The following is a 9,138-nucleotide window of genomic DNA, read 5'->3' on the forward strand; positions in this document are numbered from 1 at the left end:
CACCAGCCCGGCGGGGGTGGCAGGAGCCTCTCCCGCCTCCTCAGCAGCACTAAGGATGTATGACTGCAGCTTAGGTCTGCTCCCTGCTGTCAAGTGGACATCCCCCAAGGGCTTCCAGGCTGCCAGAGGGATGTCTGACTGCGCCAACTTGGCCGATCCCCCAGGGAGCGGGCCTAAGCCAGCAGGTGGATATCCTCCGAGGGGTCCCAGACTGCAAGAGGGCATAGGCCAGGCTGAGGGACCTCCCCCAAGTGCACAAATTTTTGTGTACCAGGCCTCTAGTAGACCTATACAATATCAACACAAGGAAAAAGGTGGAAAGTATACACATTGTTGTTAGAAAGGATATCCTAAATAAAAACATTACTTCCACAGAGAGGCCCTTTCTAGCCAATTTTCTAAGCAGTTCCCTTCTAGTATTCCGTTATTCTCTACCGCTGTTCTCTATTTCATTCCAAACACTAATCATAATATTTATCTATATATCTATATCTATATCTATATCTATCTATCTATCTATCTATCTATCTATATATATATATATGTATATACACACATATACATATACATACTAGAGGCCCGGTGCACAAAATTTATGCACGGGAGTGGGGGGAGGGGTCCCCTGAGCATAGCCTGCACCCTCTCCAATCCGGGATCCCTCAGCAGATGTCCAGCTGCTGGTTTAGGCCCAATAACTGGCAGTCGGATATCCCTCTCAAAATCCTGGATTGTTGGCTCCTAATCACTCACCTGCCTGCCTACTTGGTTGCCCCTTCTGCCCCCCTCTGCTGGCCTGGTTGCCCCTCATGACCCCCCAGCTGGCTGCTGTTCAGTCATTTGGTCATCCCTCACTAACCCCCCTGCTGGCCTGGTCGTAGGCAACCATCTTGTGAGGGCATGAGGCTTAATTTGCATATTACCTTTTTATTATATAGGATATGTATGTGTAATGTGCTATCTGTTAATTTTGGCTTTGCTTATTTATTGAATCTCCATCCCTGTGTACCCACTTCTCTAAAGCAGAAGCATTGGCTACCTTGTTTTCTTGTATTTTTGTCATGAATTACAGGGCTTGGCATATAGTTGATGTTTAATAAATATTTTTTCAATAGATGAATTACATAAATGCAAAAAGCAAGCTGTGTGAGATTCCTACTGTGGTATATTTTGCTGAATATATGTCAAACATTAAGGGCACAGTGCCTTCAAGTCGTTTTTCTGTTAAAACATAGTGTACAGAAAGAATTTATAAGAATCTACTCAAGTAAGTGCCTGTTTCCAACACTTAAATGGTTCTACAGATCAGTCAGCACCTTTAAGAGGATCAGTTAGTGAATGTAATAACTTGTGTTTTAAATAGTTCAAAAGCCAAATCTTCCTTTTACAAATTTTACCTAGAGTTTTAAAAACCACTTTTGTATTTATGAAATTAACATGTTTTTATTGCAAATCTGTTTGAAGCTGTATGTTTGATCAATGTGCCTCAATATAAATAGGAACACAAACATAGGAAGAATGAGTCATGACTTTTACTTCTTCTTATATGGAACACACACTTTGGATATGAAATATACAACTGGAAAAATGTAATACGGGGAAAAAGGATCTACTTGAAAATGCTTGACTAATACTCAATGACATTAGAGCCTTACTCTGGGTGTTCATATTAAACAAGGCCATGGCGCCCCTGACCTTGTGTGAGGGAGGAAATGGCAGACTCAGGAGGATGAGCCTTCGCAGGTGTGCCCTTGATAAAGCATTGTCAAGCTACATGCAGCCACACAGCTGTTAGAGAGCCCAGGATCCGGAAGAAATGCCAAACACTCATGGCTCAGGGGTACTGTGACATTGCCTCAATAAATTAATACATTAAGGGAAGGTGTAGGGGTGGAGAGATTGCTGTCATTTGATAAAAAAACAAACCACAATCTTTCATGTCTAAATACCTTTAGTGCATTAAATATAGCTTATAAATTCAACATGGCTTATTTATTTTGTAAAGAATCCCTTCTTTCCAAAAATGTTTATTTTAGGATTCCTTTATATAGGGAGGTTTTCTAGTACATGTTTAAGGAAACAGACACTAAGTCTCATTATAAAATAAGACTATATTCATGGAAGTTTCCTGGATCATGCCTATTATGTTTACTTGTTTATAGGAATAAAATATAATTGTGCTACTTATTCATATCAGAGCATTTGCATCACTTTGTGCCTGTCTTTCTGAAAGCAAAGCTTTGTGTTTTAAAAGAGAACTTCTAAACATGTAGAAAAATGTTCAAATAACTTGATGCTCTTCATTAGTGGCAATGAATGAAGCATAGCTCATAAATAAATTGTGAAGAAAAAGTCACAGAAGAGGCTATATTTTAAAAATCATAATATGGGTCAAGTGCAGACCTGCCTCTACAGGGCTCACTCTTTAGGAAAACCAGAAATTAAATAAAAGTTATAAAATAATCATAGATAATTACTTGTGTAAGGAATGCTAATAATAATCTAAGAAAGGGAAACAATATAAAATGAACCTAAATAAGTTAAACTATTTCTTTATTTGTATATATTTTTTCTAAATTAAACTCTTCAAATTTCAGAGATTTACTTTTAAAAAGCAGACTTTTCTGTAACATTTGCCATTTTTTTCTTTGTAGTCTTTTCTCTGAGAAGGAAAGGAATAAATATACAGTGATAATGTTAAGGGAAAATAGGTTAGAATCATACAGTGTGAAGAGAAAATGAGGTGGGAGATTTGTGAAAATGGAGGCAGAGAATGAGAGAAATTGATAAATCTTTGTGTGTGGGATGGATGGCCTTCAATTCATCCTTCTCCGCATGCTTCATAGGAACCCAGTTCAAGGATCTTAGTATATGGAGTCCCCCACAGTTAACCCCCACATGAGTGTGGTCTTAAGTACACTAACTAATGGCCCCAAATGAAAACTTAATAACGTGTTACATTTGATCATTTATCAGATGAGAATTTAACAATCATGATGAAGATAAATTATTCACAAATAATGTTTCAAATATGAAACATTTTATGTTTAATTGTTTATTTACATGTTCATGTAACTACTGTTGCTATTTATTATTTCCATTTTGAACATCCCTCCCTCTCCCCAAATTTCATTCCGAATCAGTTCAGAAATGAAATATTAACATCATTGGTTATACTTTACCTCCCTTTTCTGTTATCATATGGTTTATAAGACTAAAGTCAGTTCTTGGAATTTTTAACCGAAACTTTTAATTAGGAAGAGTAATGTGTGCTTAAGAATAACCAAACATTGTATTTTCCAGTATGCATTAATCTATAATAATAAAAGCATAACATGCTAATTAGACTAGACAGCCAAACGACCTACCGGATGTCATTCCTGATGTCCTTCTGGACAAAGCCGCCATGGCAGGGGCTGAGGCAGAGGCGGTTAGGGGTGATCAGGCAGACAGGAGAGCAGTTAGGGGCGATCAGGCAGGCAGGCGAGTGGTTAGGGTGATCAGGCAGGCAGGCAGAGTGGTTAGGAGCCAGCGGTCCCGAGTTGCGAGAGGGATGTCCAACTGCCCTGAGGGATTGGGCCTAAACCAGCAGTTGGACATCCCACGAGGGGTCCTTGATTGCGAGAGGGTGCAGGCCAGGATGAGGGCTCCCCCCCCAGCCCCGTGCACGATTTTTGTGCATCAGGCCTCTAGTGTTACATAAAAATACTCTGTCTAATTTGATAACTAACCCAAGTCAATTCCAGCAGCTAAATGTTTCCTTGACAGTGTCTGGGTCCTGCTCCTGATCTGCTTCTGGTCCTATAGGAGGACAGCTCAGCGAGAAACTCATCATCTACTCACTGTCCCACTGTCTGTCTCATTGCTAAGGGTTGCAGTGCTCCCTGCCATTCCCTCCAGTTTTACTGTCCCTTTGTCTTCTTTCTTTCTATGTTACCTCATCTCACCTGAGCATCTCCACTTTTTGGAAGTCGCCCATGCTTCATGTGCCTTAGCTGTTCTCTGGCAGACCAGAGATCTCCTGCCTGTAGTCACAATGCGCTTATGCACTTCCTCACCCTGTTAGCATCTCAGCACCCTGAAGGCCTTCTCCTTCCCATGAGTTAAAGCTGTGCATTTTTTTACCTCTGCCATCAAACGCCAAAGACATCCGTGAAGGTTTCCCTTGCACAGTATCAGGGACAGTTTTATCTTTTCCTGATACGGTTTTCTCCCAGGATTTTACCAGAAACATATTTAGTCAAGAATTTATCAAGAGTGTATTATGTGCCAGACTGTTCTAGTTTATTTAATCCTTACAATAATTCTCTGAAGGAAGTACTATTATCAGCATTTACAAATAATTTGTTTTACAATAATTGTGACTAGAACTGACAGGATTAAAATTACACCAAATGTATTGGGTAACTGATTTCAGAAACCAACAGAGATTTATCACTTCTTAAATTATTTTTTTGTTCAGTTTATTTCTTTCTTTCTACTTTTTAATTTTCCAGGTATGTTTTTTGAGGAATCTAAAGATTTAGAATAAATACAGGGTCTCCCAAAAAAGTTATACAGACTTCAACAGCTGATTCTATTACATTTTGAAAATTAAATATATTTCAATAATCACTGCCTTTATAATTATTCAACGTGTATATGCACTTTTCTGGGACATCCTGTATGTATGTGGCTTCTCTTTGTCATTTTAGGCTACATAATTTCTTATTAATTTGAAAAGTACACAATTTTAAAAAAATGAATGACAGTACTAGATTTAACTTGAAGTAAATGAGTAAGAAAATGAAATTTGAATGCAAATATAATGTTACACAGCTGTACAGGCTGACTCATTGGTATGCTAATTACAAATAATTTTTACTTATTAGGCAAAATGTATAAAATAAGGCAATTGAGCCAAGCGTAGGGAGCCTATTCCAGGTACAGTGTGATTCCGACAGTGGGACTAGGGCAATGGCTGAATGTTTAAAACTGTATCCTATTAGTGTTTTACTAATACTGAAAGTATTAGCCTTAATTAACCAGAATTGAGTTTTCACTATAGCAACGATTAAGTAAAATTAAAATTATAATAAAACAACCAAAATGAAATTGCATATAATCTAAAATGCTTTAATATAGGAACCGCTATATTTTTCACCTCTGTACTTTTAATTATGATTCCTCTTTCAAGCAGCAGTAAGCAGAAAGAATATTCAGTACTTAATTCTCCTCTGGGGAGGGATGACACAGGAGAAAATATTAGTTTCAGTAACAGAAATAAATTAACAGTTATAAATCAAAGAAGACTGACCTTGTAGACCAGAAAGTGAAACCGTAGGCCAATTACAAGTCATGTGTAGCCATTTGGTGCTCAGTGTTTTATTTCAAGTGCTGTGCCTACAGATGACCTAGAGTTGTTTTAAAGAAATGGATATGCAAATCATCTAAGAAATTGAGGTGAAAACATTTATGTGGATGACAAGTATGTCAATTATAAAGGAATATTGGATTTAAATTAAATTTCACACACGTGTATGGTATAGCATGATGGCATATTGATGTGGCTACAAGAAGAGATAAGCTAATACTTGTGGGATTTAAGACTAGTAGGAACAGGGAAAATCAATAAGGAGTTGCAAAACAATCTGATACATGTTTTATGAAAGTGTTTTCCAGCAGAAAAGGAAGGAGGGATAACACTATCAGATGTGCTTGTCCAAAAGTTCACTCCATAACTGATGCATTATTGAACTTGAGGAAGACCAAAGATTGACATAGGCAGGACAAGAGGAGTCTATTAGAATTGTCCATGTGAAAGACTTTGATAGTGGCTGTGGAGGGAAGTGGGTAGATGTGAGAAGAAGTCAGGAGTAGCAATGCCTGAATCTGGTTACTGATTTAACTTTGAAATGGAAGAGGAATACAAGAATATTTCCAGGATTTGCATGGGCCACCGGGTAGTCTGGAGGAAGATGGTAAGATTTCTTCAGAGATGCTAAGTAGCAGTCTTTAGGATATCCAGGTGGCGCTGTCCGGGGGGAAGTCAGCTATATGGCTCTAGAATTCATCTTTACCTTTTGGCCAAATGGGTAGCAATTTGGGGCATTTTGCTATTCCAAAGTTGGGGTGTGAATTTAATTAACTTACAGTCTGTGGTCTAAACATGGAATAAGGGGGGAAAAGGTAGCCTAGGGATTAAGAACCTGTGCATCAAAAACAAAAATAAAAACAAAACCTGTGCATCAGAGCCAGAGCACCTGGTCCCAAACCCCTTTCCATGACTTCCTAGCTGTGTAACTGGAGGAATATTTCTACACCCATCGGTGGGTTATTTTATCCAGAAAACGAGGGTGACTTTAATACCCACCACACTGCATAGCTATTGAAAACATATAAAATCCCAATGCTTAATAAATATTAGCTATTAATATTGGTTTAAAAAACATGGACTTACCATTTTGAAAGTCAGACAGCCAAATATTAGCAACGTCATAAGATTTAATTTTACATCTGTCAAAGCATGAATCTAGTGGTATTTGTTCTGTTTCCCTCATGTAAGCAGGTATCACAAATTATCTGGAAATATGATTGACTTAATGATGTAATTCTTAGAAGAAAATTTAAACATTATGTCTGAATTTCCCTGTAACCTCCAAAATTTCTCAAGGGTGGAAGCCAAATGATACTTATTTCTACTAAGAAATAACAACAACTGAAATCCTGACAATTATTTTTAAAATATGTGCTTTGTTTAAACACAGTTGTACAGTGAAGATAATAATTAGTATCAGCCCCTTTGGAGAGGATTCAGATATGCTATCTCCGAGGGGGAGGGAAGCCCATTTTCCAACTAATCTCTAGGACTTAGCTAAATAATTATGGAATCATAATTCGTCTTTATTCACCCACTTACCATCTGCTTCCTTGAGGCTATATTCTAAGTAATTGAATCAAGAGATGAAAAACATGAACCCAACCTAGAAAGATCAAGATGATTTAAAATAGTATGCTTTGCAATATTATTATATTAAAGGAAAAAGTAAGTTTGTATACTGTTGGTATTTCTATAAACCTGAGTATTTTGATGGGATCGTAACTGCAAAGCCGTTGTGTAATAAAACACTACGGTTTGAGGTTCTATTCAGAGCAGAGATCGCATAAATTTCAAAATCTAAATTAGGCAGCTAATCCAAATCCTGTCTGTGTTATCAGATGATGTCGAGTTGAGGTGCCAGCACAAATGGCCAAGAAATTCAGAGATGTGTCTAAAATACCACGGAAAAGACCTGTGTGGGCAGACATTTTACTGGATTTTAAGAACTGGGGATTGTAAAGTATTTGCGCACAGCATGAAAAGTAAATGCTAGAATATGTTTATAATACTTAACAGGTATTTGACTTCTGGAAAGGAATCAAAGTTGTGAGGTCACATCTAATTGCAAAATTACCTGGGAAATGTAGTCTTTTAGAAGAGTGGCAGTGTGCCCAGCTGAGAGTTGTCATTTGGATTAAATAGCTCTGACAGAGAAAGGGGGGAAAAGTTCCATTTCTTCCAGATGTTATGATTGTCTGGATAGAGAACTGCAAAGGCACTCTAACACACACTTTTAAAACGAAATCAGACAGTACAGTACAAGAACCACATGTTTTCACTCATATGTGGGATATAAAAAGCAACAAACAAAAAACAAACTCACAAATTCAGACAATTAAATAGTGATTACCAGAGCAAAAAGGGGTCAAATATATGGTGACGGAAGGAAACCAGACTTCAGGTAGTGAGCACACAATAGAGTATACAGATGTGTATTGTGTCATATTATAAAGTTGTATACCTGAAATGTGTATAATGTCATGAATAATGTTATACCAATAAATTTGATAATCTATAATAACAAAGACCATTTTATTTGGGGTAAGAAGGAAGGACATGAGAATTTGTTTCAACCTCTAAAGCTGATAAGGCCCAATCTCAAAAATACAGTCACATTGGGAATTAGGACTTTCACATATAAATTTGGTGGGAAACATAATTCAGACCATAGCAGATTATAAACTAAGTGAGCTGGGAACTGTCTTTTTTTGCAACTCACTATATGCCTAGTATTTTGCACAGTAAAGCTAATCAGCATCTCCTCTTTTAGCCCAATTTTAAAGATGAGGAAACTGGGACTCACAGAGATTAATGAACTTGCTCAAGGTCATGCATCTACTGAGAGCTGGGAATCAAACCTGAGTTTGGAAATCCTAAAGTAAACAACTTCATGAAGCAGAATTTCTGTTCACTACCACAAATCTTTCATCTATAAGAAGGTCACCAAGGGAAGCATCAATTTAGAACTGTCCCTGCTAGTTGCTAAACAATAAATGTAAAGGTAAGATCCTATATAATAAAAGCCTAATATGCTAAGCGTCCAGTCGTCTGGTGACCGGTCAGCTCTTCAGCCAATCAAAGCATTGTATGCTAATGAGATGCTAAGGCCGCTCAACCTAACAGCTGGGGTCCTGCCAATTGGGACTAAGGGAGATGGGCCAGACACAGACACTCCTTGGCTGGCCAACCTCCCAAGTCCTTCCCAGGCCAGCCAGTCCTGATCAGCCTGATAGGCCCCGATCGGGACTGGATGAGACAGGGCCGGACATGCCCTGGAGCCCTCCTGTGGTCCCTCCTTGGCCCTGATCATACACCGGTGAGGTTCTTCCACCTGGTCTGTGCCCTCTCACAATCTGGGACCCTTTGAGGAATATCGGAGAGCCAGTTTCGACAGGCCACTCCCTTAGGGAGGGTACCAGACGCAGGGCTCGCAGCTAGTGAGTGCTGCTGCGGCAGCATGAGCCTCTCCTGATCAGCACTGATTGGACGTGAGCCCATGGCAGGCGCAGTGGGGCCTGGATGAGCGGAAGCAGCAGGTAGGAGCTGCAGGCGGCGTTGGGCTGCAGGTTTTGGCTCGACCCCCACTGGCCACCCCAAGGGACCCCACCCATGCACGAATTCATGCAGCGGGCCTCTAGTTGTCTTATAATGGGAAAGAAGGGACAATGTTTGAATATATGTTAAGTACCCATTACATACTTGAGATATTCTTATTACATGCTCAAGTTGGTATGTATTAGCCATCCAAGAATAAGGCAACTTAATGAAGAACAGGGTCATTT

Source organism: Myotis davidii, unplaced genomic scaffold (assembly GCF_000327345.1).
Source record: "Myotis davidii unplaced genomic scaffold, ASM32734v1 scaffold153, whole genome shotgun sequence".
NCBI lineage: Eukaryota > Metazoa > Chordata > Mammalia > Chiroptera > Vespertilionidae > Myotis > Myotis davidii.